Source organism: Protopterus annectens, chromosome 4.part0 (assembly GCF_019279795.1).
Source record: "Protopterus annectens isolate FY-2018-M chromosome 4.part0, PAN1.0, whole genome shotgun sequence".
Taxonomy (NCBI): Eukaryota; Metazoa; Chordata; order Ceratodontiformes; family Protopteridae; genus Protopterus; species Protopterus annectens.
The window spans coordinates 487,101,916-487,123,640 of NC_056733.1; positions in this window are offsets into that span (position 1 = coordinate 487,101,916).

Below are 21,725 nucleotides of genomic sequence, written 5' to 3' on the forward strand. Positions count from 1 at the left end.
CAGCTGAATCGTATGCTAATTAACCCATCCAAGATGGAGGAGCTTTTCAACAAGCTATAAAGCAAGCAACTATATGCACTCTGTGCAGGTTTTGCCTGTGAATTCCAAAACCTATTGAAATACAGCCATGGAAACTACTCTACACGGAAACAATGTTAGGGGCTGCTATTGCTCTTATACATGTATATATGCAAAAGCCCTAGGTCTATGCTGATGGTGCTGCTTATAGACCTCTGCCAAGAAGGAGAAGGATGTTTAGACCCTGTTTAGCTTTTCATGGTCTGGATAAGGTGGAAATTGTAGAGTGCTACAGGGTGGATAGAGACACACTAGAGGAACTCTGCAACCTCTATCATCCTCAACTGACAGCAAGGGCAAACTGAGAGGAACCAATACCTGTGGAGACTAAGGTATGTATAGCACTTAGAATATTAGCTACAGGACCCTTCCAGACACTAACAGGAGATATGATGTTAGTGTCACAGGCATCAGCATCCAAGATCTTACATCATTTTCTGAATGCTATGCTATAACATGCCAGTGACTACATACCTTTTCTTTGTACATGTGAGGACCGATCTGCAACTATGCAGGATTTTTACCCTATAGCACACTTCCCTGAAGTCTTTGGTGCCATAAATTGCACTCACATTGAAATGAAAGCACCTCTCAGGGAACAGGGAAGGGTGTACTTAAACAGAAAGGTCTTCCACTCCATTAACTTCCAGGCCATGTGTAATCCTACGGAAATCATCCTGAATGTGTGTACTGGCAACAGTGGCAGTTATCACAACTCCCATATCTGGCCCAACTCTCAACTGTATAAGAGGTTTTCTGGGGTGGGGGGTGGATCCCATAAGCTCATTTACTGGGGGATGCAGGGGATGCACTCAAGCCTTGGCTGATGATGCACATCAGAAATGTACAAACACACACACACACACACACACACACACACATGCGCGCGCACACACACACACACACACACACACACACACACACACACACACACACACACACACACACACACACACCAAGGAACCCTATAATGAGGCACAAGCTCAAACATGAAATATCATAGAGCATGTGTTTGGGCTGCTGAAATCACAGTTCTGGTGCCCAGATACATCAGTGGAAGCCCTGCAGTACAATTGCCGTACTTGTGCTAAAATTTTCACTTTCTGTGCTATCCTTCACAATATTATCCTGAGAAACAGCTTAAGCAGGATCACCAAGTGGAAAGGGCACACATTCCACTGCCATTGGCAAGGTCACCACTGCCATACACAGGTGAGGAGTCAGAGGGGGAGTCACCAGCCACTGTGGATGCAGGTAATAGGTGTACACAATATGCCCTTGCCCTGGCCAAGAGGCAATGGATAGCCCACATGCTCACCACCTTATGTGGTAAGTCTGTAATCCTATGTGCATGCATACAGTAAAACGGAGGCCAGGCAATGCTCACAACCTGTAATTACACAAGTAATGGCTCTGACCTGCTAGCATCACAAAGACTCAGCCCTGAAATAAACACTTGCAACTGACACACTATCAAGGTAAGTGCTGGACCTGGAATAGGAAAATAAATGTCTAATAATACAATAAATAGTAGATCTTTGCATACTGTTTCTTTAAAATGTAACTAAGTAGAAGGTGGGTGATTTTAACAGCAATGATATCAATATGTGACAACAATGACTTATGTCAATAGGTATGCTCACTATCAACTAATAGGCCTCATGCATTAAAGGTACGCACATTACAAAAACATTTAAGAAAGCAATGCAATATTCAAAAGAGCATAACAAACGCATATATAATAAACACTCAGTTTGTTATGTACCCTGGGTATCAGACAAAAGACTTATGTATCCCTGAATCCAAAAGATCAAGGATATGTTAGTGTTATCATTTGCACAAGGTTTGTTTGGAGGAGTAGGAGGCCAAGGCTGACATGAAAGTTAGTGAGTGAGTGGGAGTAAGACATATATAGTTAGGCAGAAATTTGGATAAAGTTTCAAATGGCCACTGAAACAGAATGAGCTGTAAGTCTCACAAATTACCTATGTAACTGTTATGTGTATGTGCATCTGTCTGGGCAGCCAAGTTGAAATGTATGTGTGAGTGTCTGTAAGAATACATCCAAGGTCAGTGCTAGCTCTATGTCTTGGTATATCGGACAGGTTTGAGCCATGCATGGTAGAGGTAAAAGTTCATGCCTTTCACCTCCAACCATGAGGACTGGCTCTGCCAGGAGTTGCACTGGCATGTCCATGCCCATGGTCAGATGTGCTGCTGCTACCTGAATGTGACTGATGTTTGCTGGATGTGATCTCCTCACAAGTACGTTCAGGACCATGAACCCATATCCTACCACATCAGTGTGTAGACACCTCAATCACTGATGGATGAGTGGAAGTAGTACCACTACAGGAACAAGACTGGGCACGGCCACTTTGGATAGCATCAGATGATGCTGCTGACCTACATCTATGTGGATGCTGTCCCCCTCCCATCAGATGTTCCATCACAGACACTGCCTGTTCCATTCGGTCATTCATACAATCAATTGAATTGGTCACATGGTGGCGGCAGTCGGGCATGTCAGCACGTGCCTCATCTACAACCCTAGGCATGTACTCAGAGGCCTCAGTGGAATATGCCTGTGCCTCCATGATGGCCCTAAGCATATGAGTGGCATGTAAAGACACACTAGAATCAGGTGGAGGGTGGACAGCAGGCCTCCTATGAGTACCCCTAACAATCCCCTTACATGGAACCTTGCCCACACTTTGGCTAAGGCTGGAGCCAACCAGCACTGAAGCTGCAGTAACCACATCACCATAATCAAGTGTTTCACCTCCACCTGTCCAATATTTGAAGGCTCAGTGGAATAGGTATGCATAGGCCTAGTGTTTGAGTGAAATACAGGGGATGGCTGAAGGTCAACCTCAGGGTCAAATGCTACATCTCCACCCCCCCCCCCCAAACTGTGCCTCTGTTTGGCCACCATCATCATCAGAGCCTGCCGATACTCTGACATCAGGTGGTAAGAGTCCTACACTTCCACTGTCAGGATCACCTGTGATAATAAGCAACAAATACATGAAAGAAATTAATTCCTACACTAAATATTTATAACAATTTATATGATAAAAATTAACACTGGTCACAGTATTGCAGATGGTACAGTAATATACACAACACTCATTATGCCCACCTCACAAATACAGATAAATGCATATATTTGACAAATTTTCATCAATACTCAAAGAAAAATGTTTGCCTTACCATGTGATGACTCGACACCTGGTAAGGAAGATGGTCCTGGAAGAAATGAAGGAAGGTAAGGATGCAATAATCACAACTGCAATAACTCAGGGGGACAGAGAATATATAAGCTTTGCCTATATGTCCAGTAATAATTATTTTAATTGAAACTTGGCTGACAGGTCCACCCAAAGCCCGTGTGTAATGAACAAAAATGCATCATTGTCTCATAGTTTATAAACAGGTTAAAACCAAAAAAAACATGAAGTGTTAGTTATTTTTTCTGTATTTTACTATTCAACCAAATCTTACAACTTGACATATTTAAGCTTACCTGGAGAATCCTCCTGGCACATACTTGTCCTCTCAGAAACATTAGTACCGACATCAATCACATGTTGGTGTGCAGTTCCACTGAGACCACTGGATCTCTGACAGTGGACAGGAGCTCTTTATTTGGTGTCAGTGGTGGCTCTATAGCAGCCCCCCCATAGCCAGCTGTTCATGTGCAACTGCAGCTGCACTCCTCTGGGCTGATGAGATCATATCACTGGCCCTGTGATGCACCTGATCATAATTCCTGGTGTGCCCTCCTATGTTATTTACATCATTCACTATCTGGTTCCAACTCTGTATTCTGTGAACCATATGTCCACATCCTCTCTCAAGCAGAAAGGTGTCATGGCTCCTGAATGCCTGCACTACGACTTCATTTTTCAGAGTCACTGAAAGGAGGGTTACATGGACTTGTACTCTTGGATGCTATTAGGATATGACACGTAAATATCACATAATTAAATCCCTGCTCATATATGCATATATATTTTCAACATTAAGCACTGGATGCACACATTTCAGTTATTAAAATTGAAGGTCATGTGGGTGTACCATATCACACTCATACACAAACCAATGTTTGGTCTGAAAAAAGGAATACCACTTTAGTAATGCATCGTTGACCACTGAAATATCAGGATGACTATTCAATTTCAGGAGCAAACCTCTTTTAACATAAATTTTGTTGTGGCAACACACAAACAGTATTTTGCTCCCCCACCCACCAAAAACAGGCAAATGAAAAGTTTGTACAAACCAAGGAATACCACATAATTCAATTGTTATATATGCTTTCAATACAATTCTCACAAAATGTGTTCACATTTTCAACAGAAAAGTCAATTTTATATGATTGCCAGTCACCTCTCACTGCACCCAGCACTTCCCTGGAAGTGTCTATGGGCCATTTTAGAAACATAACATCCCTGCGTCACTAGCAAAACAGTACATTTCCCTGAAATAACATAAGAAAATTGTATGATAACCAGTTTTAACAATAACACTAATGATGAAAGTTAATAGACTGCCTGAAAAAAAATGCCTGCCCAAAATGCCTGTGACAACAGTGAACTATAAGAAGTGCATACAGATAAAAGTTCCATTTTCTAATACATGTATATAAAAAAAAAACTTTGTAACATGTTAACAAATCTAGAATGTATTTGAAAAAATACAATCATACCTTTGCAAGATCAGAAGTCTTCTCTGCAGATAAATCAAAAGGAATAGCAATCTTCTATGTTAAACAAACACATAAGTCTTCACACCATCAAGCTCCCTAGCTGCATGATTACCTTTTTATAGTGTAGATTCAGGCCTCTAAGCATGGTGAAGATACAAATGAGGTGCAAATCCATCAAGATTGCTGAATCCTAAACTTTTGACTTCATGTATCAGGTGTAAATTTTCAGTGTTAGTTGCTAATGGAGTGCAGCTATGAATGATTAGTGTGAGAGAGAAGGAAGACATAACAGCAATGCAGACTACCTCACCTGCATTTGCTGTGTCGGACAGGATACACCTACAAAGTGTAGAAGTAACTGTAGCAAGCTTTTAAATGGAAGTGATCAGCACACAGTTCTCATTTTTGTTCACTAGTAGCCTAACTCTCCAGACTTTGCTAAAAACTGTTTTTCAATGTCATGTCATTTTGTCATACATTTAAAGGACAATGATAGAAAATGTCCTATAGATTGCATGACTGAGAGTACAGCACAGATAAGAGAACAATGAACACAAAACAAAAGAGAAAACAGAACTGCATTGGTGCAAACATTATACTTAATTGTGTGATCACTCACTGCAATAAATCTGCAATCAGCTATGAATGATTAGTGTGAGAGAGAAGGAAGACATAACAGCAATGCAGACTACCTCACCTGCATTTGCTGTGTCGGACAGGATACACCTACAAAGTGTAGAAGTAACTGTAGCAAGCTTTTAAATGGAAGTGATCAGCACACAGTTCTAATTTTTGTTCACTGGTAGCCTAACTCTCCAGACTTTGCTAAAAACTGTTTTTCAATGTCATGTCATTTTGTCATACATTTAAAGGACAATGATAGAAAATGTCCTATAGATTGCATGACTGAGAGTACAGCACAGATAAGAGAACAATGAACACAAAACAAAAGAGAAAACAGAACTGCATTGGTGCAAACATTATACTTAATTGTGTGATCACTCACTGCAATAAATCTGCAAGCAACACATGTACAAACAAATGAGAGTGTACACGTGTATATGTCTTGCTAATACTGTGGAAGAAATGAGACTTGCTTGTATGCACAATGATTTGTTTCCTGCTGAAAAGTTCTTTCTGTGGCAAAGAAAGATAAGACAAATCCGGAGTTGTGTAAGGTGTATTAAAATGTATTTTTTAATGTTGTTTATGTTTCCTTTTTTTGTTTGCTTTTTTAAATAATATTAATATTAATATTGGTGTGAAGCACAACTTAGTGCAAATAAAGTGAAATGGATAACTACTTTAAAATTAATGGAAGTTGTTTCTATGTTAAGGGCAGCATAAATTACAGCTGTGAGGCAAGTGTGTGTTTAGCACACTTGGTAAACATAATGAAGGATGCGACACATAGATTTGTAGATCATAGTTTAAGTTCCACATGTATCTTTTAATAATGAAAAAAATAAACACTTTTTACAAGAGTAATATGTGTTGAGCTTTGCCTGTCTCGTTTGCGCATTGCTCACCTATGCGCATAATGCTCCAGACAGCAAGCAGATATAGTTTCAGAAAAGATACATTGTTGCATCTATTGCCTTTCATTGCTCAAATATGCTAAGCTGCATTGTATGGTAGTCAGCACACTTCCACAACACACGCAGATAATAAGCATTTGTCCATCACCCATTTTTTTTTCCATAAGGTCAGAGTGTCACTTTAACAGTAACAATCATCTAGATGCAAGGTTAACACCATGGGGTGGTTAGCCCTGCCATGGCAGTTCTTCCACATCACACACATGGCCAACATAGAGGGTCCAATCCAACCACTGCATATCTTTGTGAGATGGGGAGGAAACCAGAGAACCTGGAGGAACACCATGCAAATGCAGGGAGGACATGCGGACTGTGCTATGAAGGCACCTCAGTTTAGAATCAATCTGATGAACCTCTTGCTGTGAGGTGGCAACTCTATCTGCTGTCACTGTGCTGTCCCTGTCAATTTCAAAAAGATACATTGTTAAATCTAGTGTTTTCCATCACACAAACCTGCTAAGTGGCATTGTGCAGCAGTTAGTATGCTTCCACAATACCTGGAGACTTGTCAATTTCTAAAAAGATACATTGTAACATGTGTGGTCTACCATAACTCAAACACGCTAAGTGGCATTACATGGCAGTCAGCATCCATACACAGCAATGAGGGTAAAAAATAGAGTTATTATACAGCCTTCCCTGTGGCAACTGTTGTAAGTTCATGTCCCCACTGCTTTTGAGCCAGGGTTCTAATCCAACACACTCCACCTTTTATTAATGCTGGTCCATTATAATTTATATTAAAATAAACAACATAAAAATTATTATAGATACAAATAACTATGCATAGCATATGAATTGATCATACTATGTTTAGCATATGGATTGTGCATACACATGAGATCATATATATTATATGTCTAACTGTTGTTATCAATACAATTATGGTTCTACAATTAAACATTTATTTTCAGAAGTTTCATCTTAAACACATATACATGGTTATTCACTCAATACTTCAATGTGTATATATAACTAATGTTCATGCGTGATGCCCTGAGTTGCAGTTAGTAGTCTGCACAGTAATGATTGTAAAAAAATGTACCTGCTGTTCAGCCTTTCCTGCAGCACCTGCTTTAAATTTATAACCACAGTACAGGTGAGCCATGGCTATAATCCAGTACACTCCAACTTTTATTAATGCTGCTCCACTGTAATCTATATTAAAATTAAAAATATAAATATAATTATACATAAAAATGAATCTGTTTAGCACTAGATATCATATGAATTATATGTGAGACTGAGCATATACTGACAATTATGTTTCTGTACTTACAAGTGGCTTTTCTGCCATGGGATAGACTTCATGCTTCTATGATAGTCATATACACATGAATGTATAAACCAAGACATTGTCAGGTCACACACACATGGTTAAATACTCACTTTTAAATGTGTCTATATAATTAAAGAGTATATCTAGCAAGCATTTCCTCTGTGTTAAGTTGGTAAAAATGCCTAAGTAGACTATTATGAATTGTCAATCTAACATAGGTTTGAATTCCCCATTGTACAAATGTCTTTTATCAGTGTGTAAAGCCACCAAAAGCTATATCAGGTCATAAAATGTATACACCCCAACACATGTCTAAAAAGTTAACTCATCTAAAAGGTATATCAGCATCCAGTCCACAAACTAATACCAACAGTCACATTACCCCTCCTAATTCATAAAATGCCTTCCTGTCTTTTTGGCATTGTTGCTCTCTTCTTAACATCACACAAATGCAGTTGGCATGATTATGCAGGTTTACACAATGACCATTAAACGCAATATTGCAAATTGGTGGGAAAACACTGTAACTGTTGCTGTATGACCTATGTGGATATGGCAGGAGCAAGAAAGGAAAGTGCCTAATTTAGGGCTCAAAGATGAGTGTAGAGGAGTCCAGAATATTCATTGGACTCCTTGTGAAGAGCCACAGCCATACGCTATTGCAGGGGGACTATACTGGGTCTCAATATAAATCAAAGGCTTGAAAGAGTCTTGCCAAGGCTGTCTCCAGTGTGACTGAAATCCCACGCACTGGAGAGCAATGCAGGCAACAATTTGATGACTTGAAAAGGTGCAAATAGGCAGAACTCAACCAGTGGCTGGATGAGTTTAGGACTGCTGACATCCCACAGTTGTGTAACTATACAAATAAAGATACTTTAAATTATACTCAAAGCTGGATATAGGCAAGACTGGCATGCCTAATGCTCTTCTCTTTTCCTCTCTTTTTGTATTTTACAGCTGTCCAGGAGATTGCAGAGAACATGGAATTCCATGCAGAATGCCTAGAAAGAATTAGAAAATTGAGAAGTATTTATGCAGCACAAAATAATTATTAATGTATTAAAAGTATTGCTCTTCTGTACATCAGCAGCAAAGTAAGCATATATATCTTAACTGTAAAATGAAGCATTCATGCTTCATTCTGCACCTCAAGGTAATTGTAGAAGTCAATTGTAAGAATGTATTCAGATGTTTTGGGTTCAAATCCCACAGGTGACAGATAGTATTGCAAAATAATTTAAAAATATTAAATATGAATTTCAAAAACTTGGCCTAAATGCCATGTTCTTAACCTAATCTTCATTATTTAAAGAATCAGTAGTTTTTAAAAAGTATAATTAACTAAAAGTAAAATTATATTAATATTGCATTAATTTATTCTATATGACATATGATAGTTCTAATTATCTTTTTTTTTTTTTTTCTTTTACCCCACCCCTTATCTCTCTTTTTTATTTTTATATGTGTGGTCACAGCATTCTAATGTCATCAGTTCCTGACAAGAGACAAAATAATTTCCAGCACAGGGAGATAGGCCAACTAGTGAAGCTCAACCTGCCACCCCCTCCAATGACTGCTGCATAGATGGTCAGCACATCTGGGACACAACCTGGCACTACTGCCTCTGCAGCCCCTGTACTACTTGGGCCCTCAGCATCAGGTAGCAGTTGTACCCTCTGGGAGTATTTTTGGAGGTGGTGATTTTGTCACCCACAAGGAGATGCCAGGCATGGTGCATGAGGTCATAGGAAGTACCATTGGTGCATGACTCTGCTGGATTGAGAAGATGATCGCTGGAATGCTGAGAAAAAAAATGACAAGCACTCCAACATCAAGCTAAGGAAGGGTATGGTGATGACAGTTTTGAGGGTGAGGATGAGATTCTCACTGTCTCCATGCTTGGTGGGCATGGGCCTCCGATGTCCCCTCTCTATCCTCAGTTATGGAGTCCCCCACCATCCCTGTCTTATTTGTCCTGTGTGTCTTCACCTGCTTCATTACCTACCTGGGTTACCTGACCCTGATATTCCTACATCCCTTAACCAACATTCCTCTCTTATTGAAATAAAGTGAAAAAATGGACCCCCTGTTCCACAAAAAAAAAATATGGCTATACAATATGATTGCATTGACGTCATCCACTTTTGAACTGTCAGTTTCCCTCCTTTTCTCCTACCAGCCTGGTTGACATGGATCTACTGAGGCAGTGTAGCAACTGTGTCATATACACTGACGACCCTCTATTTCTAAATCATTCCCTTACCGTTTGTGAGAGATGCACCTACATTATGAATCTGGAATCACAGATCTCTCATGTAATAGATAGCGATACAGAGTGGGTTGTCAGCCCACCTACCACAACTCCTCTTCATGACACACAGTATACACATAGACCTGCATATGCGAAGGTGCTCACAAAAAATCTACCTAAACACCAGAGACCTGCAAAACACATACATACTAAACCAACCATAACACCCAAAACACACAATACACATAATGACACAAGCACAAGTTTCTCACCATTAAAGCCCATAAGACTATGCGCATTCACTGTCTTAGTCATAGGAGACTCTATAGTGAGACACCCAGACATCCCCCTCACCAGGCTAAACAAGGAGAAAGTCATGGCCAGCTGTCTTTCTGGTGCCAGGATTCATCAGATCATGCAGGCACTTAAGTTTCTCAACAACAAGTACCATTATGATTCGGTCATAATACATGTTGGTGTGAATGACTTGAGACGTACCTCCCTGGACAACATAAAGAGAGACATGATTGAGCTCTCTGATCATGTATCACAGGCAGGTATGTTCCTAGTCTTGAGCAGCATATTACCCTCACCTAGGATGATACCACTATATAAACAGAAAATAATTGACTTCAATAATTGGCTTAGTTTCTAGTGTCATTCTATCAACTGAGGATGATGATTGCCAGACCTTGATGCTTTGACATAGATGGTCTTCATCCGTCACCCCTGAGATTTTGGCTACTGGGTAAGGCTGTCACCCGCATAGTGCTGTTTTTAGGCAAAGTCACCAGGACAAAATTCCCAACATAAACATTTTATCAAAAAACAACCTCAAGGTTATGCTGCTAAACACTAGGAGTGTTAGGAAGAAACTGCACTCACTGGAAGCAGTCCTCACCTTGGAAGATGCAGACATTTGTGTAGTCAGAGATAACTGGCTGAACCCTGTGGAGAGCACCCTGGCCATACCGGGTTACACCTCCTTCCACACTTTCAGACTATAAACTGAAGGTGTGAAAACTAAAGGAGGCAGTGTATCAATATTCATTAACGATAAATACACATCCAAATTGGTTAAACAGTATGATTCCCTGAAGATACTTCAGGTGTAATTAACTGTTAGTAGGACACCTATTCAAGTCAGTACCAGCTACAGGACCTCCTCCATGAATATGGACACCTACTCTGCTTATTTGGGTCTACTTGAGTGTATCAAGATACATCCAAACACCATGGTTCTGAGTGACTTCAACTACCAATCTATTTACTGGGTGAATTACCCGTGCTCAAACTCACTTGCCCTAAGGTTGCTCGGCTTCATTAACTCCAATGCCCTGGACCAGCTGGTTGACACCCCCACAAGGGGTGCCAACATCCAGGATCTGCTGCTTAACAATATGGGGGACCACTGTAGCACCCCCACTGCACGGTCTTCCTTGGTGAGATCTGACCACAAATTAGTCTCATTCGATGTAACTATCACACCTGACCCCCCCAGCAGCAACTACACTAAAAAACTTCTCCAAAGCAGATTATAACATCTTACAGGATGGTATAAACAGCTTAACTGCACCACTCGCTCAGAAGGAATTGGCAGCTATGCCAAGTTCTACACTAATGCTTTATACAAACAGCTGTACAACTGCATTGACTAAGCTGTACCTGACAGGACCAAAACAAGCCCTTCAAGGAAGAGCAAACCTGCCTGGTGGACAACTGCCATTAACAGGCTTTACAATTAGAAGAAGAAATTGCTGTCTAAGTGCAAGAGGGAGTGAGCCCTAAACTGTAAACACTCCCTCCTCAGCTTAAACAAGCAAATAAGACTTCTTGTGAAGTCCTCCAAAGCAAATTATGATTCCAAATTAGCTTCTTCAACTAAGGACAATCATAAGGCATTCTTTAGTTACATCTGTAACCTAAAAGGAAAGGCCCAGATTTGCACCAAAATGGTAGTTAATGATACAACATATACTGAGCCTGTAGACATAGCTCACCTGTTAGCCAACAGGTTCTGTGAAAACTTCACTCCTCTGTCCCAGCCACACATACCCCATGGCATCCCTATCACCTGTTCCCTACCTTGTATCTCAAAAGACCAGGTTATAAATGCCCACTCTAAGGCCAAGAACACAGCATCTATGGGACCTGATGCCATGCCTGGCTGTGTTCCTCATGGGCTCCAACAAAAATTAGCAACACCACTGAGTACTCATCAATCATAATCTAAGCACTAGCTTTATCCTAGCTGAATGGAAAATGGCCACCGTTGACCTCTTGCACAAAGATGGTGCTTCCACTGACCCTGTGATCTATGGCTCTTTTAGAATGATTAACCTTATCTGCAAGGCCATGGAATGAATCATCATGGACCTTATCAACAAAGACATAGATCTCCAAACACTTGTCACTACTCAGTTTGAATTTGTCAAAGGAAGATCATGCCTGTTAAACCCAGTGAACTTCTTGAAGACAGTCTCCAAGGTCTTGGACAAGGGTAAATCTTTGCATACAGCCTACCAAGACTTAGCCAGGTTTTTGACACTATAGCCCACTCAGGCATTATTGACAAACTCACCCAGCTATGTATCAGCCCTTATATCATTAGGTGGGTTGCAAACTGGCTGACTGATAGAACCAATATAGTCAAAATAGGGGAATCTACTTCCAGCAGCAGACTCGGAAAAAGTAGTATTCCACAGGAATCAGTCCTGGGACCTCTACTGTTCAGAATTTATTTCTCCAAAGTACAAGCAAATCTAAAGGTATGTGGCTGACAAAGTTTGCTGATGACTGCAAAATGGGAGCGGCCATAGAATCTCCAATGATGCCAACATCTTACAAGAGGATCTTATGCAAACAGATGATTGGTGGCAAAGTCACAGCCTTAAACTCAATGTAAAAAATGGATTAACATCCCTTTCAGTAAGGGCAATATTCCTGTTAACTATAACATCAAAAGCAAAATGCTAAGTACGCACTCATTCGTGAGAGACCTGGAGACACAGGTTGACAGCAACCTTACATTTGATCACCCCTTCTCCAGAGTAGTAAGAAGGGCATTCTGTATTGCACATCTCATAAGTAAGGGCATTGCCTCCAGAAAAAAAGATGCTATAACCTCCCTGTACTCTTCCTTCATCAGGCCAATAATTGAGGACAATGCACCTTTTGGGATGTACCTTTCCAAGCATCTGCTGCAATTGGAGAGACCACAAAGGGTACTCACAAGGAAAATTTAAGGTCTTCAATATCTGTCCTATGTGGATCAGCTCAAATCACTGCTGTCACTTTCTTCTGTTTCATACAGACTAGTCAGGGGCAATCTCTGTCTTGTGTATAGGGCAATCTCTGACCCTGCTTTATTGGAAATGCTGCATATCCACAAGTCAAATGGCACACTGGTTACTTGATCTAAAGAACTTAATCTGGTATGTGACATTAATAGAACCTGCTAGAGGGACAGATTTGTCTCCCAGAGGTTATCACACTTTTGGGACACACTCCCACTTCATGTCAAATAGACCACTTCATTGGCCCTCTTCAAATGCAGTCTGGACCATTGGATGGATAACTGTAAATTCACCCCAGGGGTTCCACCTGTGTCTCTAATGGACAGGGGCAATAGGTGCTGATCGTGGAAACAAGGGTAACTTGGCTAGGCTTGTAAGGACCCAAGGGCAATTAGCCTAGTAACTTCCTATGATCCTATGATCCATTTTTGTTGAAGTGGCAGTCTAAACTCTGCCAATATTCTATACCTGTTCATTTTACACTACTGAAGAAATCTATAGCTAAGGTTTTTTCCTAATGCCATCCTACAAATTCCTATATTGCTTCCCCTTTGTTCTCCCCTCTGTTTGCCCCCCACTTCACCACTTTCCTATCTACCACATTTTCACATCTTTAATCTAGTCAAAAAATAGGATCACACACATAAATACTTCACTTTAGTTCTTCCCTCTCATATTTGCAAAAATTATCACATTTAATTATTTAATGTCATCCTGAATACATATGTAAAAAAAATTAGACTGAGCTGGATTTGAACTGTGTATCATTTGTTCTTAAAACAGGAACCTGCTGCTGTTATACCTGTTGCCACAGTGACAGATAAGAAACAGATGTGTTTCTTATACTCAGTACTATCCAAAGTGCTGACTGCCATGCCTCTCCACTTAGTATGTTCGCACAGAAGGTGAACCAACAGAATTATTTTGTGCAAACAGGAAAAGCAGTAATAATAGTCCCTCCTGTCATAAAATTTCGGACACATTTATAATATAAACTACATTATGAATGCCATAATATCTTTCAGCTATTTGTATCATAACTGATATGCATAAGGACTTCTCAAGTGCAAATTGTAGTCATTAAATGTAGATCTCACATGCACAAACACTTTGTTATCGCTCATGCAAACCAGCTGCTCAGCGGTGCACTGTGGAAATAGTTGATTGGCATGCATTAGTATGTTTACTGCCCCTTAGTCTTCATCCCATAGTAATCCATGTAAAACCACAACTACAGGGAAAGCACTTGTTACTGACTGAACACGTTTACTCAGACTTGTGTGCCCTGCACATATGCACTTAAAAATTGATATGTCAGTACTAGTTCCCAACTGTCAACTACACGACAGAAATAAATGGTGCACCTGCATTGTGACATAATCTAAAGATTTATACTGACAATAGATATACAGATTGTTTTATACGTGTATTAATGTGGGCATCAGTTTATCAGAAATATGAACACATGTACTTACACATTTGCATGCACGCTGATAACAAAACATGTGTGTGTCTGTGTGTGACAGTATGTGTGTAATGTACACAACATATTGAGAAACAGCTGCCTTTTACAGTATACCTGCCCACTGGAAACCTAACCGAAAATAAAAAATCCACACTTTGCATACCACTTTCATAACAGGATATGTAAGCCACATTATATAATGAGAATGGCATAATCTATAAAGACCAGTATTACAATGCAAAAGCATACTTCAGGGAGAGCACAGTTATTAACTACTGTGTTATGAGGATGGGAACAAAATCCTTAAATGTATGTTAACTTACCACGGCAGCCACATTATGTGTGTGTCTCTATGTATGTGTAAGTGTTTGTGCATAGTCAGAAGGACATGAGTCTGTACCTTACTGTCATTAATCCAGTCTCACACAGAACAAATATTTTCACACTTGTACCTGCCTACACAGCCATTTCATACAGGCCTCCCAACATCTTCTCCCAAACATACAATGATGGTAGTGTCTGACATATATCATCCACTATAAATTGTTCAGAAGGAAAGCAAAATTCAGACTTGTGCTGTGGCACTTGCATTAAGTTTTGAGTACTTTAGCTTGTGCAACTAATTAGGTAGTGGTTCTAATCTCACTGTAGTTACCTTGTGTGTGTATAGTCAAAAGAGCATGAGTCTGTATCCTACTATCAGCAATCCAGCCCCATACTGAACAGTTGTTTTGACAGTCATACATGCCGACACACCCATTTCATACAGGCCTCCCGACATCTTCTCCAAAACATACAATGATGATGTCATCCACTATATATTGTCCAGCAGCAGTCTAAATGTTAGACTTGTGCTGTGGTGCTTGTGTTAATTTCTGAGTTGTGCAGCTTGTGTATAGTCAAATGAGGTGTGTATGCAGTCAGAAGAGCATCAGTCAGTATCCTACTGTCAGCAATTAAGTACCATGAAGAACAAATATTTTGACAGTTGTATATGCCTACACAGCCATTTTGTACAGGCTTCCAAATATCTTCCCACAAACATAGACTTCTGATGTCATCAGCTATAAAGTATTGTCTGACACTGTAATGGCCTGACTTGCATTGTGCTCTTGTGTTAAGTACTGTGTTCTATAGATAGTTAGACAAGGGTTTAGTCTCACTGCGGCCAACTTGTGAATAAGTGTGTGAGGGTGAGCAATTGTGTTCCATTAGTTCACATTCAAGAGACCATTTTAGAAAAGTATGTGAGACACTCCTACTACCATCTTCTTCTTACCACACATTTCTGATCTCATCAGCTATAAAGTGTTGTCTGAAGCTATAACAGCCAGACTTGTGCTGTGGTGCTTGAGTTAAATACTGTGTTCTTTAGATAGTTAGATAGGGTTTCTGGTTTCACTGTGTTCATCTTTTGAGTGTGTGTGTGTGTGTGTGTGTGTGTGTGTGTGTGTGTGTGTGTGTGTGTGTGTGTGTGTGTGTGTGTGTGTGTGTGTCTATACATTCCAGTTAGCTCACATCCGAGAGGCCATTTTAGAACAGCATGCGAGGGACTTCTACTGCCATCTTCTTCTCACCAGACATTGCCTATATAATCAGCTATAATGTGTTGTCTGACAATATACTAGCCAGACTTGTGCTGTGATGCTTGCATTAAGTACTGTATTGTTTAAATATTTAGGTAGTTGCACTGTGGTCAAATGGTATGTGTGTGTTAATTCAAAAATCAATATGCTGACAATTTTATAACAGCATGTGAGCCCACACCTATGTCAGACACTCCTCCAAGCATCTTCTTGTAACAGACACTGATGACTCATCTTGTATAAAGTGCACATTATTCAAGTTAAACTTGTGCTGTATCAGTAAAGTTGAACACTGTGTTGTCCAGCTTCTGTAACTAGATATTTCTGGTTTCCAATATAATAGCAGGCAACTTGAATGTGTATACATTCAAATAGTATTTATTAGACAATTTTCCACCAAGATGTGACTCCACATCCATGTCAGACACTCCTATCAACATGCTCTTATAAGCATACAATAATGCTATCATATGCCATAAAATGCAACATGACACTGTGAAAGTCAGACATAGCTAGTGGTATTGCTGTTATATTGCATGGATTTCAGCTGCCATACCTACACCGGTGTAATGTTCAAATCAGACAGTCTACTGCTGTATGTGTGGCTGGTGGGACATTACTTTTGATTTCACTAATACATAGGAGAACCTTTAATGTAACCCCATGCATCTAACATCTCCTTGTTCTCTCTGGCCATATGACATCCTTCCTGCAGAGGAGTGGAGGATGTCCTCATGTCAAGCATACATATGCACATCATGAAGCAGAGTCCTTCCATGAGCCTCTGCAAGCCATCTCCAGACCACTCGATGTGTGATTGCTAATTCTGTCATGGGGTAGTGTACATGTCACATACAGAGAAAGGCAGTATGTAATACAATCAAACAAATACACACCTACACACATAACCTTACTATCTTCTAGCATATAGATTTAGTTTAGTTAAAATGGTATAATAATGTCTAGGATTTTATGTGATATTGGCCATTAGCTTAGTAATGACCTATGACCCTATGAACATTTCACATGTCAACGTTGCTGTCATCAACATGCTCTATAGTGAGGTGTGTTTGTACACTAGGCCTAAAGATGGTATTATAAGCTGTGATGTGAGGTAATGTACTGATGGCTACTGCTGCCATTTCATTACATGTTCCTGCCATAATATTTGTAGTAATATTCCTCCTGAGAGTTGCTGACATGTGATGATACTATGTATATTGTTGGCATAGTAAGGAATGTGTTTTTGTAGTGGATCAGATCAACACATTCTATGCAGTTCTCATTCAACTATCACAGTAACACTTGCAGTATGACACAGAGGTGCATGTGTATACCTACCATCATTAAATGCTCTGGGACATACATCAATATAAATTCATACTGATTACATAGGCACATAAGTCTTGTTTCATCCATGTTGTAATGCTGTGAAATACACAAAAATATCATATGCTTTGATTCAATTGCAACTTTGTGGAATTCATTGTATGAGCAATTGTTTTGCTATTCCTATGGATTATTGAGTTGGTCTCCAGCAACATTGCAGGAGTATCAGCATTTGTGTCAGTAAATGTTCTGCATGAGCCACAAACAACTCATTGGTAATGTGTCCTTATATGTTAAAAGGCTGCTGAAACACACCTTTCCAATGAAAAACATATATGCATATGTTATGAAATTAATGTAATTACATGACATTTGCAGAGTTGTATGACTGTGTGAACAGGGCCTCAGTGTGGCATGTGATACATAACCAAGGATGTATTGGGCGTATTGTCACAAATTATCTACTTAAATTAGTTGGAAATGTTAAGGGGAATACACAACTAAGCACAGAGCTGTTTGTGGATGCCAACACCCATACTCAATGGAGAAAAATAAGCAACCTGCTGGCTGACAGCTTGACTCACATTTTACCCCCCATTACCTCTGGCCATTAGCTAAAGTATACATCAAACATTACTCAGTCTATCTTCTCAGGAGACCAACTCATCTGTGCACTCTCTAATGCTAAAAACATCAATGGATCAATGGGCTCTGACAACATCCCAGGTTGCCTATACCATGACTTACAACCTGACCTAGCAGACATAGTTAGATCCCTACCTAAATACAGCCTCCAGGCAACCTATGTTCTTGCAGAATGGTGTACAGCAACAGTCATCCATCTGAAGAAGGAAGGACCATCACCTGATGCAGGGACTTGTATATCCGTAATCCTGACTCCCCTCATCTGTGAGGCAGACAAATGACTCACCATGGAACTTATCAAAAAGGATCAGGTAATCTCCTGACTTGTGTACAAAACCCATGTTTGATTTGTTAAAGCTGCATCATGTCTGATAATAAATTTGGTTGATGTCTTCAAGAAGGTCATCAAAGGCATGCATGAGGAAAAGAGTGTCATCCCAAATAACTTCATCTGGCCAAGGCATTTGACACATATCCACACTCAGATATTACAGAGAAACTGTCTCAAGGGGGCATAAACACCTGTGTGACTAAGTGATTAGTCAAATAGATCAAGCACAGGACACATAATGTTGAAGTGTGTGAAGTCACCTATAAGTGGAGTTCAGTGACCAGGTCTGTACCTCAGAGTTCTGTATTAGGCCTTTTCCTGTTCAGTATTTAAATCTCAGAAATCAAAAAAAACTTAGACTTCATTTGTCTAATTAGCTTTGTGGATGACTGCAAATTGTGGATACTCACTGAATTCAATAACGCTATTGATACACTGCAGAAAGTATTAGTACACAAAAATGATTGCTGTCAGAGCCATGGAGACACACTATATGACAAAGAAAATCATGATTATTTTCAATTGAAAGCAAGTACACAAGCTAATTACATTATAGACAGTTACCCCTATGAGGAGACCAAGTGGTACATGACCTGGATACTCAGGTAGATCATAAGCAGAACTTTCACCAGCATGTGACCACAGTGGTGACAAATACCTTGCTTGTAGCGCATATACACTGCCTTTGTATCCCCTATAATAGGAAAACTATGCATCTCCTGGTGCCCCTGTGGGGACCATACATACTCAACAACAGCCTTACAGTATCCCTATCGACTCTGAACTTATCAAGTATTGCCTGATTGCCAAAATTATAGTGAGTTATACTCTGCCTATATCTCCGGCTTCTTGGCCAGCAAGTGCTTTTGGGAGCAAGTGTTTCTCACTTGTCCAAGACAAGCAGCTCATACTGGGAAATAGCAAGGTTAGTAGCAAATTACAGCATCATTGTGGACTGCAAAGTAGATAGAAAGAGCACAACTCTACCTTTTATAATGAATCTAAGGATGGCGCAGAAAAATGTGAAACTTATAAATCACAACTAGGCAGGACAAGATTTCATTAGTAGCCATAGTTTTACATCATTTCTCATTTGCTTTATCATTTTGACTTCATTTGCTTATGCTTATTTCTGGCCATCGCTCGTTAGCTCAATTGGCCTCTATGAAGCACAGCCTTTCTGCACTCATTATCAGACAGCGCAAATAGCCTTTATGCATTTGAATTTGGTTTAACCAGTTATCAACACAAAGCATTTTATTTGGCAGCCATTAACCTAGGATGGCTAAAATTAAATTGCTCAAATTGAATCATTCTAAATTTATGTTCGTTTTTTTAATTTTGTTTATATTTCAGGAATTCCATACCTTCTGAAAGCCATTTCAGAGCATTACTATAGTTTCATATGTCACATTGCTTTTTGGTTTAATTTCTCTTCCTGTGAAGTAACATGACAAATTGAGAGCATGTATGTTGTGCTTTTGGTATTTATGTCTTTGTATTTAGTAAATTAAAAAGAAAGAATAAAATTGTAGACAGTTGTTAGATCATGAAGGCATCAGTGAGTTTGCTAAGAGGATACAAATGTTCCACACATCCAGTTACAGACAACTTCAGCTGGCCTGATGTTTAGATCTAAATTTGAACATAAATACAACATGATAAGACATGCAGTCTCTGTGAGGTGGAATGGGGAACTGCACAAAATATTATAATATATTGGTAATAAACATTAATATTTGTATACGTTTGAGGCATGCCTTGTTCCAGGCATCAAGTGATCCATGATAACAGTGAATAACATGAGGGATCCTTTCATGAGAAATAATTAATTTGTAAAACCCTACTGTTATGAATTTATGAATTTACTGATTTTTCAATTTCACTCAGAGCAGTGAGTGACAACTGGTCCTGCAATGGCTGCTCAACTAGAAGTAGCACCGTCATATATGACTGCTTATAAATTTCATAATAATTACTGATACCCATCAAAAGATAATACTTGGTTGAAGTTAACATAATACTCTTCTTTTCCGCATTGTTATATTGCGGAGTAAAGGGCAAATGCAAAATAATGTCTCTGTAAGCATAATTGTAGAGAACCTGTTTAGAAAAATTAAATACTTTGCTTGAAGTTGTTCTATAGTTCTTTAAAATATTTGCAGACTTTTGCTGATTTAGAAAATACAAGATGCCATTGCTATTTCAAAATTAATAAAGTAAATAAAAGCAATATTCACTTTGAGGATGTAAATAATGAAAGTTTCCCAGGCAGATGTTTTTGTTTATTAACATTTACCAGATAAGGTGGGGGTGAGTGAGTGAGTGTTAGGTCATTGCAGCTAGATAGTTTAGGGAGGAAGTTGGTTAGGTCAGGAAGTGAGGTATGGGAGTTTTAGGTAAGGGGGTAATGTCCTGGCATACAAGGAGGTGGCAGCAGGAGATTATTTTCTTTGGTTTGGGTTTTTAAGACACAGAACAAGCATCTGAATGACTAATGCCAGACCAGTGAATCCTGTTGCGAGATCAGGTACTGCATGTTAGGGGTTCAGCAGGGTATGCAAGCTGGCAAATTAGAAGTGTTGGGTAAGTAAAGGATTGGTACTAATTTCTGTTAGTGGTAAAGTAAGAAAGTTGCAGATATATAGGCTTAACATAATAATAATAACAAATATATGAATTAAAGAGGGGCATATTTAAGAAGACTGATGGATATACAGTTTCAACTACATAGTTACATGAGATAAGATGGTTCTTGTTTCCTACAGAGACATATGAGCCTCTGTTAAATACCCATCAGTCCATATGTGTCCCATGTGACCATGGAGCATCCTTGTGGGAGCCTAGTATGCCATCAGCTGTTGCGGTCATAATTCTGATTAATCCATTAGTTACATTTAGAGAAGGCAGTACCTTAACTAAGTGCAGAGAGATCAGGGCGGCATTATGGCTATGGTCAGTCTTTTGTTGTATAGTGGTTAATCTGTTCACTTTTATGTCACTTGTATTTTTTGTTGGAGGAATTGTGATAGGCCACTCTGTCATGTGGCCCTTCTTGCTCAAGCATAGATACATGTGTGATGATGCAAGGCATTGTCATAGTTCTTCAGGCATCATGCTGAATGCATGACGAACACGGACAGAGGGGTGGAA